Below are 21,426 nucleotides of genomic sequence, written 5' to 3' on the forward strand. Positions count from 1 at the left end.
TTTTAACCCATATATAATAGTACACATGTCATGTTGCTAAACTTCATAATGTCACCATAATAGCTCTGTCTTTTTATTAGCAGCTGTGGTAGGGTTTGTGCATGCCTCTGATATACTTGTTTTCTGGGTAATACCACAGGAATATGTCATGAACTGTAAATCCCCCTGAAGGTAAACAGATTTGAAATGTTGATAAGAAATTGAGCATAGCTATGTCTTGAATCTTCCCATTGAAAGTCTATAACCCTCTTTGGTTTCAATCCTTTCTGTAGCTGTCAGGCAGAATGCCCAGTTTCACTGCAGGATAGCTTTTTGGCACTGAAGCAACCCTAACAGTTTCTGTACTCTGCAGTTTATTCTCTCTGGTGGCACAACACAACATAATACAGTGTGTATAGTTCATAACATTAAAGACATGGGCACCAAAGCTTGTGCACTTTTTGAAAACATTTAGCTATATCACAGGTGATTTTGAGAACTAGTTGCTTTCTCAGCAGAAGCAAAAACGGTGTGCATTTGAGCCTACTTAACACATTTTATGTATGCATTTTTACTACTTTCCAAACTAAGTTAAAGTACTTTTTTTTCTTCATGTAATATCTTCTGTTTTAAGTTCTGATTTGTGTATCCATATAAATGCTTAATGTAACATAAATGTAAAACAGCTGAGTTTGGGCATGAACAGAGAACTGGACGACCACTGCTGGAGTCACTCGTTTGCACTGCTGGAGTCACTCTAGTTTGCACTGCTGGAGTCACTCTAGTTTACACTGCTGGAGTCACTCTAGTTTGCACTGCTGGAGTCACTAGTTTGCACAATCTGTCATACAGATCCAAAATGTTCAACTTCTCTCTTCCTAATATATATTCTACCAGATCAAGAAGACTCTGACTGGGTTTCATCATATCAAAGCTTCCAACTGCTTAAATACAATAGATGATGATCTAGATGTTATTTGGACTTTTTTTTTAATCACAACATTTTACTGTTTTACTCTTTCAACCCTGCACAGCTTCATTGCAGTCTACTGTAGGATGAGGTAACTAGTCAAAAACCCAGACAACTTTTCTAGGCAAAATAATCAAATTTTAAGTTATGTTTTTTCATATAAGACACTGGAATTATTTAGCTACCTTCAGAAGATATTTCTGTGAAGTTCCTTAGTGCTGAGTTAATAATGAAAACCACATAATTCAGGCTATGTTATAAAGAACAACATTCCTTAATTTGATGGTGACAAATGATGCCATGATCCCTCACCGGTATCATCAGTATTAAAAAACTGTGAATACCAAGACTTAGAAAGGCTGAGAGGACAAGTGCTCAGTCTCACACGATGTGTGATTCTCTTTCCCTCTTATAACGACTATTATACAAGCTCCCTATAGTAAAAGCATAGCAAAGTGTAGTAAAGCATAGGTAAACATTGTAAAGCCCAGAGAGGTAAAGAAAACACTATAAAAACATGACAAACCATAATAAACAATGGGAAATGCATAGAATAACCATGAGAAAAGTAAGGAAAAGGTGCTAAATTACTATGCAAATTAACTGTTTCATTCAGTTCCTCTTAATTTGTACTTTTTAAGATTTCATTTGTAAGTTTTCTTACTTAAATGATATTTTCCTCTGCAGAACAAGCTTATGTGTCACTATAGAGAGAAAGGCAAAACTTTAAATATTTTAAAGTTTTAAACTTTAAATACAAAACATTAGGAACACCTGCTCTTTCCATGAAATAGACTGACAAGGTGAATCCAGGTGAAAACTATGATCCCTTATTGATGTAACCTGTTAAATCCACTTCAATCAGTGTAGATGAAGGGGGGACAGGTTAAAGAAGGATTTTTAAGCCTTGACACAATTGAGACATGGATTGTGTATGTGTGCCATTCAAAGGGTAAATGGGCAAGACAAAAGATTTAAGTGCCTTTGAAAGGGGTATGGTAGTAGGTGCCAGGCACGCCGGTTTGAGTGTGTCAAGAACTGCAACGCTGCTGGGTTTTTCACACTCAACTGTTTCCCGTGTGTATCAAGGATGGTCCACCACCCAAAGGACATCCAGCCAACAGCAGGCCAGTGGTTGAAAATGGCTCATTGATGGAAGAGGCCAAAGGAGGCTGACATGAATTGTGCAGAGCAGCAAACGGGCTACAGTTAGTCAACTGACAGTCCAGTACTACATTGGTGCCGAAAGACCCATAAAAGAATGCACTCATACCTTGACACGAATGGGGTATGGCAGCTGACGACCTAATAGAGTTCCACTTCTTTCAGCAAAAGACAAGAAACTGCGGTTGCAGTGGGCTAATGAATGAAAACACTGGAGGATTGGAAAAACATTGCCTGGTCTGATGAATCCCGGTTCCTGCTGTTTCATGCTGATGGGAGGACTAGGGTAGGGAGAAAACCACATGAGTACATGCATCCATCATGCCGCGTGTCAACACTGCAGGCTGGTGGTTGTGGTGTAATGGTGTGAGATGTGTTTTCATGGCACACATTGGGCCCCTTGATAAAAGTGGAGCAATGTTTGAATGCCACAGGATATCTGAACATCATTGCCAATGAGGTGCATCCCTTCATGGCAGCAGTGTATCCATCTGCTAATGGATTTTATGGATTTTTTTCAGCAGGATAATGCCCCATGCCACAAAGCTAGGATTATCCAGGAATGGTTCCACGAACATGACAATGAATTCAGCTTACTGCAGTGGCCTGCCCATGCATACTCTGCTTTAAAGGAATCCAGGGTTTACACTTCCTGTTAAAAAAGTTTACTTTTACTACAATACAGAACTTTGCTGACTTTTGATAACAAACTAAACATACATACTTTAAACATACATTGTTGCTTCCTATAAAATTCTATATATTACTGTGACAGAGATCGAATGACACTTGGTGTCAGAGCTCCTTCCCGACCTGTGAGGGCACTAGAAAGAAGGAACAGAGTAACCATAAGCAAATGGCAAGACAATTTATTCCGTAGGGTAGTTGGAAGTCGGCCATTTAGGAAGGGGGCGGAGCTACGGCACCCAAGCTCACTGACCCGGACGGTAGACGGCGTGGCATTTGAGGATTGGAGGAGCGGATGCACTCGTTAACCTAGGGGTCATGGGCGAGGGTATAAATAGGGGGCGTAGCTTCAGTGATCTCTTCCTTTGCAGATTGTTAGTAAACAAACCTAGAAGAAGCCCGTACAATTGTGAAATAGAAACCGTGAGTGTTCTGTGTATTCATCTGTCTCGCAACACTGTTTTTTTGTATTGTTTGTCTTTAAAGAATACTCGCACGATTTGGAGCTGTAGCCGCAGGCCAGCATTAACCCGGACATCAACACTCACCTTTTGATGCACCAGGAGCATTTAATTCACGCACTATTGGAACTATGTCTGTGTTTGTGTTTTGTATGGGTGAGGAATGACGGGACTTTTAGTTGCTGGTCAAACCCGTGGGATTTTTACAAATGGAAGTGTGATTAATCCGCTCTGCACTGCACTCACCTGCACGTATTCACCACTTTTTCACACTTCATTATCAAGGGGCAATTACTGTATGGGGTAAACTTGGCCACGGGCACAGGACAGCCTGTAATACAATTATTGGTTCCCCCATCCTGTCGGCTGGAGGTCATGAGGCTGGCGCATTATATCCCTCTCTGACACCACATGTGGCAAAGTGGTGAATACGTGGAGGTGAGTGCAGTGCAGAGCGCGGATTAATCACACTCCCGTTTGTTAAAATCCCACGAGTTTGACAGCAACAGTTCCGAAGAGATCTAACACCAAGTGTCATTCGATCTCGAATGTCACAATTACGAATAGGATATTAACACAACAGAAACACCAGCAGCACTTGTGTACTCAGAGGCAGCCTTACACAGGACTTATTAATTCCGTCCTAAAAGTCTGTTTCTGTCACAATTGGTAAGACAGCAGACCTGACTTCATACAGGGCTGATAGTTGGAGTTTGATTGGCAAGTGCTATATCCAAGACCTCATTAGTGGTGTTTCTGGAGGAACAGTCTCCAAATTGATTCTATTGACCATTCTAGCGAACAGCCACAGATTGCAACAGTCATGACCTCCTTACTGTACCCGACTTAATTAGAGGAAGCGACATTAGCGTCACTTTACAGAGGTAAAGAGTGGCTGTGTTTAGAAGATCCACAAATGTTTATATCATAAATAGACACAAATAGCTAAAGAAAACAACAGAAATAGTAATGGAATAGGTGTAATGCAGAACTGGAGAGAGGGAATATGTGGTATTCTCCTGTCAGTAAGCCATTGGAGAAAATAGAACCATAAAGACAGGAATACTATGAATGTCTCTAAACTATGAGCTTGAGAGCGTATTGTTTTGTTAACAAATTATTATCCAGATCTTAGCATAGTATTGGTCTAGAAATAAAGTCTTGCTTTCTTTAAAGTCACAACAGCTTGTCCTCAAGGACACTCTTATCATGTGTCGTCATAAAGTTGTATTGTACTGTATGAGAACCACACTTACAATGATAACTGAAAGGCTGTAGCCTTTGCTTCAGGTACATCAAAATCTTTCCAAGGCAATGACGTTTGCAATAGATGAAACATCTTCAAGTGAAAAATATAAATATAATCAAAAGTTTAATTATATATAACTGAGTATTTAAGTTTTTAAATATTAAAAAGTTATTCAATTAGTGCAGCACTGTATCTAATATTTCATTGATGGACATTGGAATTGGAATTGCTGCTGTAACTAAATATTACCTTTGAAGTGTACATTTGGTGTTGTATTTACGTTTTGTATACTGTCAATAAGCAAATGAACAACACGATAAGCACAGGGAATTGGAAACGGCGTCTTACAGCGGCCTCAGGAATGCAGTTTGACAGTGTATTGCATGTCCTCTGAACGGTTAATATACTGTCGTGTGTATTACTTTAATGCTGCATCATTATATTATACTCTTGCATTACAAAGCGCAAAAGGTCGTTGTGTAGATACTGCTCCCCTTCGTTATCACGTTTACCTGGGCAACAGCGTCACCTAACGTGTGAGCTGAAGGACAGGTTAAACCACCTGTCGCAGAGGACACAGGTGAATTATCAACCAATTAGGTAGCAATGGGAGGAACCCCAGAAGTGTAGTTATACAATTGTCTGTTAATTTGCACTTGCTCTGTCAGTGTACAGCAGCCTACCTGTGGAAAGTCTTATTTTTCTGGGCGTCTGTGTTAAACGATCCATGTAACTTCTATGAACGAATTGCCTCAAAAATAATGACTTAAAAACAACGGGTGCATGACGGGTTAAACACTTCGGCGTGGAATTAAAGGACACGGACACGTAATTGTTTGACAACTGGGATTATTTAATCTGTGCCGCGTTTTAACAACAAAAGATTGGAAAAGAAGTACATAAGGAGTGAAAACTGACTGAAAAACAAAACCTGTTTCAGTTTCTTTTTTTTTTTTTTTAATTTGTACTGTACCTCCCGTTTAAAGTGACCGTGTTCAGAAGCTTGCTCCAGTAGCTTAACGAGGTAAGCATGCCCAGTACTTTCACCATTAATTGGCCTCGCAGGAATAAACTGAACGGTTATATTTTTTTTAATAGATTGCAGTAGTTGTCAATTGGTAGATTATTGATACTATTACAGCATTAAATTAAAATGTAATTTTTTGTCGCGTTTTTTAAAACTGAGATTTAGAAACATCATCATGCCTTTGTTTTTGTTTTTGGTAACTTCCCAGGGCTAACATTGGAATTGGCCTTGAACATAATATTATTATTTAAGGATTACGTCTCTTGTGAGAAATGTAATTAATCTCCCGAGTTCTTTATTTGAAGCCTTTTCACATCAAGGGATATATATCTTACAATTACTATAGTCTACACCTTCTTAACGGTTATTGAATTAAACCCCATGTGTGTTAAATGTAAATGAATTGAAAATTAAATGGTGTTTCGCAACATCATTATGTATGGTAGTTCATGAATGTCAAATTGTGTTTATTGTACCATTACAATTGTTTTATCACTCTTTGAAAATAATTATTTTGGACATAGAATTGCATTCAAAATGCTGCCACAAGAAAAAAAAAATGTAGAAACAGGAAAATTCATCAAATACCAGTACAGCAACACAACAACATACTGGCGGATTTCTTGTGATGTGGATAAATGACTCGAGTCTAAGGTCTTGTCATTTATCTCGCCACAGAAGCTTTCAATACGATTACAGGTTATTATGCACACTTTGGTGTAGTGTACAGTTATTTTTATTATTATTATTATTATTATTATTATTATTATTATTTTATTATATAATTATTATATACCGTAGTATTATATATCGGCAGCTTACTTTTGACATGAGCTCGAGTTTTTTATTTATTTATTTTTATTTATTTATTTATTTATTTTGACAAAAGGTAAAACAAAGTGAAACGCCTCAGAGGAAAATGGCAGAAACTAAAAGTTGGTGGAAATCCGTGACATTACGAAAGAAAACAAAAGATACTGCGGTTCAACAAGATAGCAGTCAAGAACACCAACCATCGCACGACAAGACGGCAATTTCAACAAATTCAACCGGCTTTCAGGAAAACAAACACCCCAACGTAATGGACAGTGAATGCACTGAACACAAGCTCGAAAATGGATTTCACGAGAAAACCTCTAGAAGGAATTTGAAAATCTCTCGATCAGGCCGCTTCAAGGAAAAGAGGAGGGTGCGCGCAGGGTTACCCGAGAACAACAACTTCTATGAAGACAATAATAACGCTTCCGTTAGTGAAGAACTGCATTGAAATCATCAGAACTGAGCACAAGAGCTTTGTCTAGGTCAGGCGCAAGGAATGCATGAGATCTATCTACTGGAATTCAATTGTCCATTAATAATGCCTTAAATATTGTACACAATTATAAAATATGTATTTGTGACAATGCAGGATATTTTGCACAAAAGGTCGGTTTTTATAGATCTGCCTATTTTTGTTTTTTTTTTTCCTGGGGGGATTGCATTGTATTTGACAGTGTGCAAAATGCTAATTCGTGATTTAAAGCTAGAAAATTGGGAAGCGGCTGCTATCGACAATAAAATGATTTCTTAAATAATTTTAATATTGTATATACAAGGAACTTAGAGCTGCAGTAGAAACACAATGTTTGCTTGACTATTAATTCAACTGAAGGATTTAAAATAAAGTTTTGCAATTTGGAATTGTTCTTTGTATGAGTTTATGACAGCTAAGCAAAATTGCACTAGATTATTAATGTTCAAATTGCACACGCCCAACAACACATCTGCTGAATCTACAGTAGTTTCAAGGTCGACTCTCTTTTTTTTTTTTTTTACAGTACAGTAAGCTCCTGTGGGGACGTTGCCAAGCATTCGCAATGGCTTTACTAGAACCTTTAGAACATACCTTTTCAGCAGCTATTGTCAATGTACACTTTGCAAATATTAAACAGTGTATTCGCAGCATAATAGAAGCACATAACCATTCAGAGCTATTGAAATTAATGTTAACTTATATAGCAGATCTTTAATTCAAAGGTGTTTTCCTGACCATTTAAATTATTTCCTTAATTGTTTTTTTTTTTTACATAAGTCAGATTAATAAACATGAAGTATTCTTTTATTTTATTGTTGTAACTGCATGTGACTCAGATATTGTACCAACTCTATTTTAGCTTTCATCGAAAGTGGCTAATTATCTTCATAACAAATTAAATGTTTTCCTGGAATGATTCTGCCACGTTGATTTTGTTATGTTCTAACCCATATTAATGCTTTATGTTTCTAATAGTTCCCTTCCACTTTCAAGGGCATATGGATTGACCACATGTCCTGCCTGCTGGCATAAACGTTGTTCAATAGCCATAGCTATTTTGTCTTGTGGTTTATAAGCACAGTGAGAACTCTGTATGTAATTCAAATTATAGTGTTTAACCAAATCAACATATGATCAATTTTAGTGGCAACAGCAAATACTATTGCAGAAATCTATGTTATGAATTAAGGGTTTTTAAATATATTTTTGCAATTGATAGTTCTATCTTAATTTTTGTTTTTGACATGCAAGGCAATTCCGAAAAGTGACATTAATATATGTACTAACGCTGTTACCTTTTTTCAAAGGGGAGGTCCACAAGGTGATGTCAAGGCAGAAGTGCACTTACAGGATTTTGTCCTAGTTAAAAGCACCCAGAAGTGAATTTGCATATATTATCTTTCCAAGTATTGCTGACGGTTTTGTTTGAAAAACTCAGTGTCGGGATTACTCAGTGATGATAATACTTCCCTCCAGGCACTCTGTCATGTTCTGTGCTATCAGATTAAAGAGTCTCCTGAATCTGAACCAGACTGTCGAAGGATAAATTAACCTTCTTTATGAATAAAAAAGTATGTTGCACAAAAAGTGTAATCAAATTGCATGATTTTCACACAATGTATTGGAGATTGTAGCGGGAAAATGTTTTTTCTTCTATTCCTTTCAATGAGGTAATCACCAGCATAGATTTTAATTATAATATAAATCATGATTAATATATCATACCTACTTAAACTTTAGTACTGTCGTTTGTAATAGAAGTTCCTCGTGTCCTCTTTATTGCATCATAAGGACGACAGACTGAATTAGATAACTGTGTGACTGGAACAATTTAAAATGTGCGCTGGTTATCTGAGACTCTGATTCAGAGTGTACCATCAGAAGTGGCATGTAGGGAATCGGACACTGAGTTTTTTGTTCCTAGTGCCTATTGAATGGAAGGACTAATTTGATTTCCCCACGAAAAAGAGATCGCTTCATCGGTGCAGTCAGGTCCCATGTAAGCATTTTCACATAAAATCGGTAGACAGTCTTAAGGTTCTGCGCCTATAGAGAAAGGTGACGGAATGGCTTTCTAGCTCGATTACACCAGTGAACAAAACTTACCAGTGTTTTAAATACAGTGCCTATAGGAAGTATTCACCTCCCCTTGCATGTTTTCACAGTTTGTTGTGTTACAATGTGAAATCTTGATGCATTTAAATGGGATTTTTTTCCCTTTGATTTACACAACCTCAATACCTACTCAACACTTTCAACGTTTGAAAAAATGTGGTGGGTTGGGGTAAAAAAACAAATCAATTAAAAATAAAAACCTGAAAAGTCTTCATTATATAAGTATTCACCCCCTTTGCTCCAACACTCCTAAAAAAAGCTCAGGTACAACCAATTGCCTTCGGAATTCACACAATAAGTTAAATTGTATCCATCTGTGTGCAGTAAAAGTGGTTCACGTGATTTCAGATTAAATAAACCTGTCTCTGTAAGGTCCCACAGTTGGGTAGTGCATTCAATGCAAAGACACTACCATGAAGACCAAGGAGCTTTCAAAACAACTCCGGGATAAAGTTGTGGAAAGGCACAGATCAGGGGAGGGGTATAAAAAGATTTCAAAGGCATTGAATATCCCTTGGAGCACAGTCAAGTCGATCATTAAGAGGTGGAAGGTATAGGGCACCACCCAGAATCTGCATAGAGCAGGCCGTCCTCCCAAACTGAGCAGCCAGGTAAGAAGGGCATTGGTCAGAGAAGCCACCAAGAGGCCAATGACAACTCTAAAAGACCTACAGCATTCCATGACTGAGATGGGAGAAACTGTCAACTGTCAACAATAGCTGAGGTACTCCACAAATCTGGCTTGTATGGAAGAGTGGCAAGAAGGAAGCCATTTCTGAAAAAAGTCCATGTAAAATCCTGCTTGGAATTTGCAAAAAGGCATGTGGGAGACTCTGATAAGATGTGGCAAGATTCTCTGGTCCAATGCAACAAAAATTGAACTGTTTGACCTAAATGCAAAGCGCTATGTCTGACATAAACCCAATACAGCACATCACCCAGGTAACATCATCCCTGCTGTGAAGCATGCTGGTGGCAGCATCATGCTATGGGGATGCTTTTCATCGGCAGGCACTGGGAAGCTTGTCAGTGTAGAGGGCAAAATGGATGGAGCTCAGTACAGGCAAGTCCTTGAGGAAAATTTGCTTCAGTCTGCAAAAGACCTAAGACTGGGATGGAGATTCACCTTTCAGCAGGACAATGACCCCAAGCACACAGCCAAAGCGACACTGTAGTGACTTAAAAACATAAAAGTGAATATCCTAGAGTGGTCCAGTCAAAGCCCGGACTTGAATCCGATTAAGAATCTGTGGCAAGACTTGAAGATTGCTGTCTACCAACGATCCCCAACTTGACAGAGCTTGAACAATTTTGTCAAGAAGAATGGGCAAATATTGTATGATCCAGATATAAAAACCTGATAGAGACTTACCCCAAAAGACTCACAGCTGTAATTTCTGACAAAGGTGGTTCTACCAAGTATTGACTCAGGGTTAGGTGAATTCTTATCTAATCAAGACATTTCTTGTTTTTCATTAACTGTTGTTTTACAATAAAAATTATTTTGCCTCTTTAAAGTGTTGAGAAGGTTGTTTAAATCAAAGGAAACAAAAATCCCATTTAAATTCATTACGAATTCAGGTTGTAACACAACAAACTGTGAAAACGTCCAAGGAGGGTGAATACTTCCTATAGGCACTGTACATTTGTAAGACTTATTTATGATTTTGTAATATATACATTACCGGTCAAAAGTATTAGAACACCCCCATTTTTCTAGTTTTTATTGAAATTTAAGCAGTTCAAGTCCAGTGAATAACCTGAATTAGTACAAAGGTAAGCTGTAAATTGCCAGAGGTTTAAAAAAAAGTTTAGGTTACCAAAAACTGAAAAATAATGTACATTTCAGAGTTATACAAAAAGGCCTTTTTCAGGGAACAAGTAATGGGTTAACAACTTACAGCTGTTCTGCAGCAATGGAAGTAAATTAAGCCTTGAAAGTTGATGCTAACAATTCCTACAGGTGTCCCAACTTTTGTTGATTACTTACAAACCCTCTGTCTGTATAAAAGCAGTGTTGGAACAGACTGTGTTACTACACCCTTTTAAGCATTATTTGGACAGTACTGTACTGCAAGTAGTATATTGCTATCATAATGGCGAGAAAAGGGCAATTAACAAAGGAAGACAGACAGACCATTATAACCCTTAAAAGTGTAGGTCTTTCCTTTAGAGAAATTGCAAAGAAAGCCAAGGTGTCAGTGAGTATAGTTTCCTACACAATAAAAAGGCACTTGGAAACTGGAGGAAACTCTGACAGGGAGCGATCTGGCAGACCCAAAGCCACAACAGAATCAGAAGACAAATTTCAGAGAGTCAACAGCTTGCGTGATAGGTGGCTCACGGGACAACAGCATCAAGAACAGCTTAACACTGGTCGAAGTAAGCAAGTCTCAGTTTCAACTGTGAAGAGAAGACTTCGAGCTGCAGGTTTGACAGGTCGAGTGGTAGTAAGAAAGCCATTGCTAAAATGGCAAAATAAGAAAAAGAGGCTTGCCTGAGCCATGAAGCACCGCCAGTGGACTACTGAAGACTGGAAGAAGGTCTTATGGACCGATGAATCAAAATTTGAACTCTTCGGTTCATCATGCAGGGTTTTTGAACGCCGTCAAGTAGGCGAATGGATGGTTCCTCGGTGTGTGACACCAGCTGTCAAACATGGAGGAGGAAGCGTGATGGTCTGGGGCTCTTTTGCTGGATCCAGAGTCGGCGACTTGCACAGAGTGAGTGGCACCTTGAACCAAAACGGTTACCACAGCATTTTGCAGCGCCATGCAATACCCTCTGTTATACGCCTAGTTGGTCAGGGGTTCATCCTACAGCAAGACAGTGACCCAAAATATACCTCCAGGCTATGTCAGAACTACCTTAGAAGAAAAGAACAAGAAGGTAGGCTTCAAGTCATGGAATGGCCAGCACAGTCTCTAGACTTAAACCCCATTGAGCTGGTTTGGGATGAACTGGACAGAAGGGTGAAAGCAAAGTAACCTACAAGTGCAACACATTTGTAGGAACTTCTGCAACAGTGTTGGGAAGAACTTTCCGAACAATATTTGATTTCCATTGTAGAAAGATTGCCACGAGTGTGTTCGGCTGTTATATCTGCAAAAGGTGGCTACTTTGATGAGTCAAAAATTTACATTAAATTTTGTTAAACAAAACGATTCCATGATTTCTTTTTTTTATCTCCAATTGTTTATTTGTTCTATGCTTTAATTTCAGAGTACATTGAGACATTAAACTGTGTAAATTTCAATAAAAACTGGAAAAATGGAGGTGTTCTAAAACTTTTGACCGGTAGTGTGTGTGTGTGTATATATATATATATATATATATATATATATATATATATATATATATATATATATATATGTGTGTGTGTGTGTGTATATATATATATAATCTTAAAAGCAAGGGCAGTCCTTCATTCCAATCCACTTGATCTCTGCACTGACCGATAAACAAAGCAGTTCTTATACAGTCGTAGGATGCACTTTTGCTGTCGGCATTTTTACAAAAAAAAAATTGTTTGTCTTTTAAAGTAGTACTACATTTTTTATAACAAAACAGTAAAGATTCTTAAGTGAAAGGTCTGCCTATAGAAACAAGTACCGGAACGGTGTCCTGGCTCGATTACACCGCTGCTAAGTGTGTGGATCAGGGAGCAGGTGCTAGGGCACCTCGTCCATTCTTTCCCGCAAAAATATCTTGTCAATCTTCCTATTTAAGCCTTGCTCCTTATTCTCCGTCTCATGTTTTTGTTTCCCCCATACTTCCTTCCTCTTCCACTATGCTGCATCACCTCTGCAATGGTCTCCGTTTGGGGGCAAGTGAAGCTCACTTCTACCTTAGAGGCCCAGCTGCGCTGGCCTTATCCTCTACGAATCAGAGGGGACCCCCGGCCAAGCTGATCGGTTCACTTTCACCTCTGCTGGGCAGCTCTCTGTGAGTCAAGGGGAAACCCTGTCCCTTTTCTAAGACACAAATAACTTCGGTCCTATTTCAATAGCTAAGGTTCTTCATCCACGCACCCCATTCTCCTGTCCCATGAAGTTTAATTGGAAATTGATATGTTATTTATTGATGCACAGTGCACTAAATGGGTGATTAACTGAAGATAAAGCCTGGATCTTGTCATATTTACAGATCAATCTATTTTGATTAAAAACAACACTGCATACTTTACCCCTATCACAGAAACCAGATTTTCCTGTGCTGGAGGGGTCAATAGGCCTCTTGTTTGTGATTCTCAGAAATGCTAACAAAAAATAATGTATTTAAAAAACACTCAATATTTAGATGAGAGCAATGGCTCAGCTTGATTTATTAAAAAAAAAAAAATCTCTGCAATGTGACATATTACAGTAAGTTACTCATCAGAAAGTATACAGGAATGAAGAAGCTCAAGCAGATCCTGTGAATCCTTTACGCGGCTCCGAGCAATGAGGTGACAAGATGTCATTCTTTAGATCCTATTGTCATGAAGCAAGTAAAGAAGGCATATCATTTGGTTTAGCCAATTGTTTTCAAACTTTTACTGCAACCTCCACTTTCACTCCACTTTCAGAAAATTTAATTATTAATGACCAGTATATTTATAGAAAAAGAAAAAAAAACTCCATTGTTGTCCAATCTAAATAACATGTTCTGCCAATATTGTAATGGATTTTACATGAGCGTCTGATAATTACACTTATGCCTTGTGAAGTTGTACAAACTGACTGTGTCCATTATCACACAATTACACATCCGTTAATATACATTTTCTATTTTAAATTAAATTAAATATATATTTAATATATATATATATAATATATAATATATATATTAATATATATATATATATATATATATATATATATATATATATATATATAGATAATATATATATATATATAATATATATCTATATATAGATATATCTAGATGTGTGGTGTGTGTGTGTCACACACCCACACATAATATATATATGATATATATATATATTATATATATATATATATATATACACACATATGTGCAATTTTGAGAGAAAAAATAAATAACAGATTTTAATTGTAATTTTTGTTAGAAAATCCTATCTTAAATGAAATAGACAGAAAAAAGTGACTAAATAAGTTGATTTTCATTTATTTTAGAGCCAGCACAAATGATTACAGAGTAACCAAATTGAGAGAGAGAGAGAGAGAGAGAGAGAGAGAGAGAGAGAGAGAGAGAGAGAGAGAGAGAGAGAGAGAGAGAGAGAGAGAGAGAGAGAGAGAGAGAGGGCCAGGTTTCAGTTACAATATTTTACACAATGTTTACACAAACATACATTTCAACAAAGTTCCTTTACAAGTCAATCAATAAATAAATAAATAAAGTATAAAAAATAAAAAATAAAAAAAAAAACAGCCCTGGCACAGAGATGCATACGTACTCACCCATGACTGAAAACCCTTGTAGTAAGAGTACATGAAGCTGGAGCACTTCAGAATTGCAATGCCAGTATCGCTTAATTAACATGAAATGAGGAATATTTCTGAACTTGTTAGTAAACTTTTTGTTAACAGAAATATCATGCAGGAGTACCTCACAAGCAATATTCTCAATAGAGTTTAAAAAGGCGAGGACTGTTTTCATGTCTCCCTGGGTACTATAGTCAATATTTGACTGGTAACACAAGACCAATAATAGAAAATAATAAAGCCTGATTAAAGCTATGCTTTAGTTCACATTTTTATAGGACATGCCATACAATTAATCTGGACTTAAACAGTGTGGCTTATTGTAAGTATTTGTAGTGTGTGTGTGTGAATGTGCAAACACCCTTGTATGTTTATTAGCTTTAGACAAATAACAGATGGGCAGGGTCCTTGGCTGGCTCACCTGGTAAAAGCACAGCCGTGTGGTGTGCAGGGTGAGTCATGCAGCACAGGGACTGTTTCTCCTTATTATGCCACAGTGAACCCTGCTGGCCAGGTGCTCAGTGAGCTCAAAGGTGGACACCTGCAGGGCTGGCCTTTGTCCTCCAGAGGTTGGCAGCTCTCTGACATCCGCTCTCGAGTTCCTGGGTGAAAAAAGGAAGCTGGCTCGGTCATGGGATTGGAGGACGCCACACTGATCCTTCAGGTCTCCTGAGCCGTGTGATGAATTGCTGCAGTGATGGAAAAGCAATTCGGCCTCCAAACTGGGAGAAAATCGAGGGGAAATAACAATTGGACAAACTAAATTTATAAAATAAAATTTAAAAAACAACAACAGATCGGCCTATGCCATTTAAACTTGACAAAGGCAATAGAAGCAAGTACTGCAACATTTTTGACACAGAAAAGTGTAGCACCTGTAATCGTCACATCAACAACAGCAGACTTAAATTCCAGAGTCATTTGAAAGTGTGATTTTAAAGTTCAAAACTGGGCAGGGCTTGGGTGGAGTAATGGCCTGAAAGATTTTTTTTTTTGTCCATGACGACTCGATGCCAAATTTGTCTCATGCCGAAAGATCTTCATAAGACTTTTGAAAATACTTAAAGATAAAGTATAATTGAGCAGTAAACTCTGCAAAACACAGCATAATTGCAGTTATTGCAAAAGAACCTTAACAATTAAAATTCTTAATATGAAGACTTAATATATTGTTAATATGCAAATCTGTGTTGGAGGGTAGCATATAAACTTCAGAAAAGATTACATACATTTTTATATTGAAGAATATATGAATAAAATACAAGTTTTCATTACAGTCATTGACTGTTATATATGAATAGCTTTGTGCAAATGTTGAGTGTGGTGTGGGTATCGAAACATTGAACTTAATAAAGGAAAGTCTCTAAACCCTTTATTAAAAGAAAAAAGATTTTGTGAAAATATTTCTTTATCTCCCACCGTCTGATTTAAAACATGTTCATGTTAGCAGACTGCGAAGTCACCTCTGATAACAAAGAGTTAATGCACAGCAGATTTTAATATTAACTTGCTGTACTGCATAAAACCTGTTCTCACCCAACCCAGTGACAAGGATTTAGAGGCCCAGGGCCTTTTTCAAGGTAATACATTCCAACTTCAGGAACCATTCAGGTACGTGAAATGCGTGGTTACCACCAGGGCTTTCATCATTGCCAGGTTAATCACTATGTAGATTAAAAAAAAAAAAAAATGGCATTTGTATTCCAATTTTGAACCCCACATTGCCACACTACAGATACCTGTAAATGGGATAGTCGTATATTGCTAGCTACTGTCATAGGATTTACAGGGGTGTTAGAAATGTCAGCTCTTGCAAACAGTATACAACAATTACAGCATACAATATAACCAGTAGTGTGTTATGATAAACAAAGATGATGGTGGTAACCTTAAGACCAAGGATACAAATATTTTCCTATGAATAAAAATATTCCTATATTGAATATCAACCATCATTTTGTTAAAGTCCACCCTTATAACATAAAACATAAGGCATTACTCTTCTTTAACTATTATAATTATAGTCATAAATATATAACTTTTCCATCAATTAACATATAGTACTGTATTAGCCCTTGGTAAGTGATAAAATATTCTAAAAGTAATCATTTTTATTCACAAATTATTTTATTGTCTCGCCTTGTAAAACATATATAATGTAATAAAAGATATTTAATTAATGCCCACCCAATTGTACTGGTTAAGGCCTCCAGTATGTTAACCCCTGTGTAAAGAAACACAAGTGAAAACACACGTAGATTCTTTATCCTATGACCTTCACGTGCACAGTCAACATAGAAAGTGTACGGAGCGTCATTTTATTAGTTAAAAGGGGCGAGCAGTCAGCTGATCACATGGGTGTGGTGGGAGGAAAATTGCATTGTTTACACTTGTTTGCAGCCAGGAGGATCAAGTATAGAACAAATATACACCCATTGAACTCAGTACAGCGTGCTCAAAGGCCACTTCCTCCCTTAAAATCCCAAAAGTCTTGTGAATTTTCCTGGGCCGGGAATGGAGGTATTAAGGGGTGGCAGTGCTGTTAGTGTCAATACTGACAGCAGCAATGCTGACCTTGGTGAGGCTGGCTCCTCCAGCCGAGGCAATCCTGTCAGCGGAAATGCTGATAGGGGGCAAGGTCCTCCTCCAGTAGCACCGTTGGCAGCTGAAAGGCTGAAAGGCTGACAGTGAGTTGGCTCACTCTGGCAGTGGAAATGCTGCTAGGGGCAAAGCTGGCAGCAGACGTGCTGACACTGCCAAGGTTGACTCCTCTAGATAGGGCGATCCTGGCAGCGGCAATACCCACACTTTGTGCACCAATGCATACACACCACATAAAAAATAAAACACAAAAAATACGCACAGGGGAAATCTGCCAGTTTGTTATTAATACAGATTAGATTAAAAAAAAGGATTTGCTTTGCAGCTCTTGGACACAGGACACTCCCACATATTATTTTTATTACATGTGCAATGCTTGTTTGTATACAACACTAGCAAGTTGCTGTTTCCTGTGTTCGAAATACCTCAGTGTTCTTGAGAGAATAATGTGATTGTGGGCGGGTGTAACCTCTTTGACCATCACCCTGTTACACATCATAACAGCAAGTCAAAATAGTCAAGATGTTTTTTTTTAATATAGACCAAAAAATCGCTTCAGTGCTGCATTGAAAAAAATATATTAACAAACATCTGCTACAAAAGGGTTACTGTATATCGTGGTAGCTATTCCATTCTGAGCACAGGCTATCGTTCCATAACAACAAAAACAAGCAGTTTGCCACATTTTAGGCCTACTTTTCAGTCACATATGTAAACACGCAAAGGCGCCTTAAAACGCAAATGTGAACGAGGTTGTAGACCTAAATATGGGCCAGCCCAGTAGTGTGAACGGGGTCAATGACGTTAAAAGTGGTCACACACTCACCTAACCCTGAGGTCCTCTGTTTACGTGGTAACTTTGCAATTCACATGCATTACTACCATGTTTATACTATCAGTATTTCTATCATGCTTTTGTCCGTTAACCACTTTATTTTACAATGTTTTACTATACTTGTTTGACTATTCTGCTTTAAACTATAGATTCCCTATGCTTTTACTGTGCTTTACAATGCTTTGTTATGCTTTCATCATGGGATACTACAGTGAATTATCATAAGCAGTGCCAAGTGCTTGGGGAAAGTGTGAGGGGAGTAGTACAGGGAAAACCAGTGGTTGAAAAGTGGCTTGGTTAACCAGAGGGATGAATCAATAACTGCTGACTACAGTCCTGTGGCAAAGTGGTGAGTACATGCAGAGCGGATTAATCACACAGACAATGATTCACAGGTGCAAGGGTGTTTATTAATGATTATAATGTCCAGAGCCTGATGGCAAACACCTGTAAATAATAATAATAATGATGGAAGTGGTACAGGGGCGTGTATCACTCCTGTTTGTAATCCCACGGGTTTGACCCGCAACCAAAAGTCCTGTCTTTTCTCACCCTCACAAAACACAAAAAACACAGACACAGTTCCTACAGTGTGTGAATTAAGTGCTCGTGTTGCAAAGATAGTTCCTTAGTAAGAGTGAGTGGTGATATCTGGGTTTGATGCTGGCCTGCGGCTGCAGCACCAAATCATACTAGTAATCTTGAAACAGACAATACAAACAAAGAGCGTTACAAGACAAACTAACAGAACACTCACGGCTTCTCTCACAAATAACGTGACTCCTTCTAGGTTGTTGCTAACCATGTGTGAAGGAACAGATCACTTATGCTATGCCCCCTATTTATAACCTCACCCATGACTCCTAGGTTAACGAGCGCATCTGCTCTTCCAATCCTCGGATGTCACGCCGTCTCCCGTCTGGATCATTGAGTTTGGGTGCCGTAGCTCCACCCCCTTCCTAAATGACCAACTTCCACCTACCCTAAAGAATAAATTGTCATGCCATTTAGTTAAGGGTACTCTGTTCCTTTAACCTAGTGCCCCTACAGGTTGGGAAGGAGATCTAACACAAGCTTCATTCGATCTCTGTCACAAATCCCCAAAGAGGAAGGTACCCAAGCAGCAGCACCAAAGCAATCGTTACCATGACCTCAATAACTTGTTTTCAATCACACATTAGCTTCACAGGTGTGTTAAAAAATACAGCAACATTGAGAGCTGGCCCTTCAGTGCAAACAAGGCATCTGTTTTGCTTTTAAATACCCATATACAGGTTTATCATGGTCATTTTGCATGATTTTCCCATCCATATTCTACTGACCATGAACATTTTGTACCAGGCATTTATCATACTTCCACTTGCCTTAGCATGTTTTCACTCAAATATATTTGGTTTCGCCATTGATTTCCACAGAAAACTCCCATTAGGTAATATTGATACATTATCAGTTCTTTGACTTATGAAACGTACGTCATGGCTAAAGTGCAGAATACTCCTATGACATGATCATAATCATTGACACTTCAACCTGAACAAAAACAAAGCTCACAATATTAGGTAACTATGGAATAACAAAACAGGGCTCTGGTATGGCTTGTGATATAGACACAACAATAAAACTAAGTGATGTAGGTGTTTATATGATACATTTCCATTGAACTATGATCATAGCAATTGAAAGCCTTTCTTTACATTTGTATTTTTATTATATTTTAAAAAAGACAATAAAAAATATTTTAGGGGTGTGTGGCAGGGTGACCCACCCCTGTGCGTATTTTATGTTTATATGTATGTGTATAATGGTGCACGGAGTGTGGGTTGTGTAGCATGGGTGATTTATAATGTATATTTGTATTTAAGCACAGGGATTGCACAATCACTTCATGTGTAGATAAAAAAGGTATGTTGGTATGCGAACACGGGGATGTGCGTATGTGTGTGTGTGGGCGGGGGCAATAATGGGTGACAGGAAGAAAGTTAGAATCCTCACTGCAAAAACATGTAGGAATGTGGCTGGAGCTATGAATTGAATAAATGATCAAATGATTAATTAAGGCTCCAGTCACAGGTGTATAGGGTGATCACGGGTGAGAAAAGGGTTGTGTGTTCAGAGGCGGAACACGAGTAAAGAGATTGAGAAATATAAACAGTTGCTGAGCATGCTAGGTATATCCCAGCACGATACATGTTTGTTTTGTTCTGTGTCTGTTTGCCTGTTTATTTTGGCCACTGTGATTTTGGATTTTGCACAGACATTGTGTTAATCTATTATTAAATTGCGCACCAGTGCTTTCATTTACCTCAGTGCTGTCTGTGTGTGCTACTCCTTCCTGGCCTGACGTCACCACACAAGACAACCTGTTCACAGGGGGGTCTGGGGCAATTGTTTAATGCATTCACCTTTTATAACTTGAGGTCTCTGAAATAAAGGTGTCTGCTAAATAAACAAATAATAATAATAATAATAATAATAATAATAATAATAATAATAATAATAATAATGTGTGCAAAATGTTATAACTTTATAACAGAAATGGGTCTTTGATATTGCTGATGATGTGTTGTTACAATAAAAATAAATAGTGCTCACCATCTCAGTCAGGTTACTGTATAACCTTAAAATATCCCTAATAAAATAACTGGTTCAATCACTCACCTCAATCACTTTTGGATTGCAAAGAACTATTCAAGTAAGTTGCACATTTTCTCTCTATTCAGGCCAACCATTTTTGAACATTGTAAGACATTGTGATAAATCTCCACCAGGGTAGGTAAATCAACAGTTTATCAAACAGCTTTAATGGATGTACAGCTGGCTGTCAATTATCCGATTGTGTTGCCGGAGTACTTCTTAATAATTCTTAGTGGTTCTTTTTTTTCCTTATTGGTGCTCAACTTGCTGTTTAATACATTCTGTGTTCAGGTGTTTTCACTGGAGTTCAGGGGCTGCTCTTCAGTTCTAGATATAAGTTACTGTTTAATACATGGATCAGCCAAGTGTCTTTATGTTAGTAAGAGCCAGCATCACTGAGTGCTCAGCTGTGTTTAGCCAGCAATACAATAGGAGACTTGCTTCTGAAACAGCTTATCACTAGATGGTGCTGGTTCTCAGACAATATGACTGATCTGATCTAGTTACATATGTCTACAGCAGCAAACCTGATCTGAAGAAGAGCTCCTGTACTGAATTAGGGTCATGTACAGTACAGTATATGCTAGTACACTATGTACACTACAGTATATGCTAGTACAGTGTGTGCTAGTACAGTTTATGCTAGTACAGTATATGCTAGTACAGTGTGTGCTAGTACAGTATGTACAGTACAGTATATGCTAGTACATCACAAAATCCCTGGTGACTAGCCACTGAGGGAATAACCATCCTTTCATTGAATAAGGAGGTATCATTTCTACATTACTGAGCTCTATTTTTTCTCACACAGAATTTCTGGTAAATCCTTGTCTATTTGTCTGTATTATAATTTACAACAAGAAATGATGTTGAATGCTGCTGCCAACAGAAAGGTTTTGTGAATGGAATAATGTATCTCTCTTTAGTTAAATAAAACAAATAATTGATTAAATAAAATATACT

At 37.9% G+C, this 21,426-nt stretch overlaps 1 long non-coding RNA gene across 1 annotated transcript; it reads left to right on the forward strand.

Annotated features, from left to right (window-relative positions):
• The first annotated feature begins 5,134 nt into the window (after positions 1 to 5,134).
• LOC121313643 lies at positions 5,135 to 7,744 on the forward strand. The gene is made up of 2 exons (XR_005950020.1): positions 5,135 to 5,534; positions 6,427 to 7,744. It is a non-coding gene; the product is annotated as an uncharacterized LOC121313643 (long non-coding RNA).
• Positions 7,745 to 21,426: the final 13,682 nt, after the last annotated feature.

Source organism: Polyodon spathula, chromosome 3, assembly GCF_017654505.1.
Source record: "Polyodon spathula isolate WHYD16114869_AA chromosome 3, ASM1765450v1, whole genome shotgun sequence".
Lineage (NCBI taxonomy): Eukaryota > Metazoa > Chordata > Actinopteri > Acipenseriformes > Polyodontidae > Polyodon > Polyodon spathula.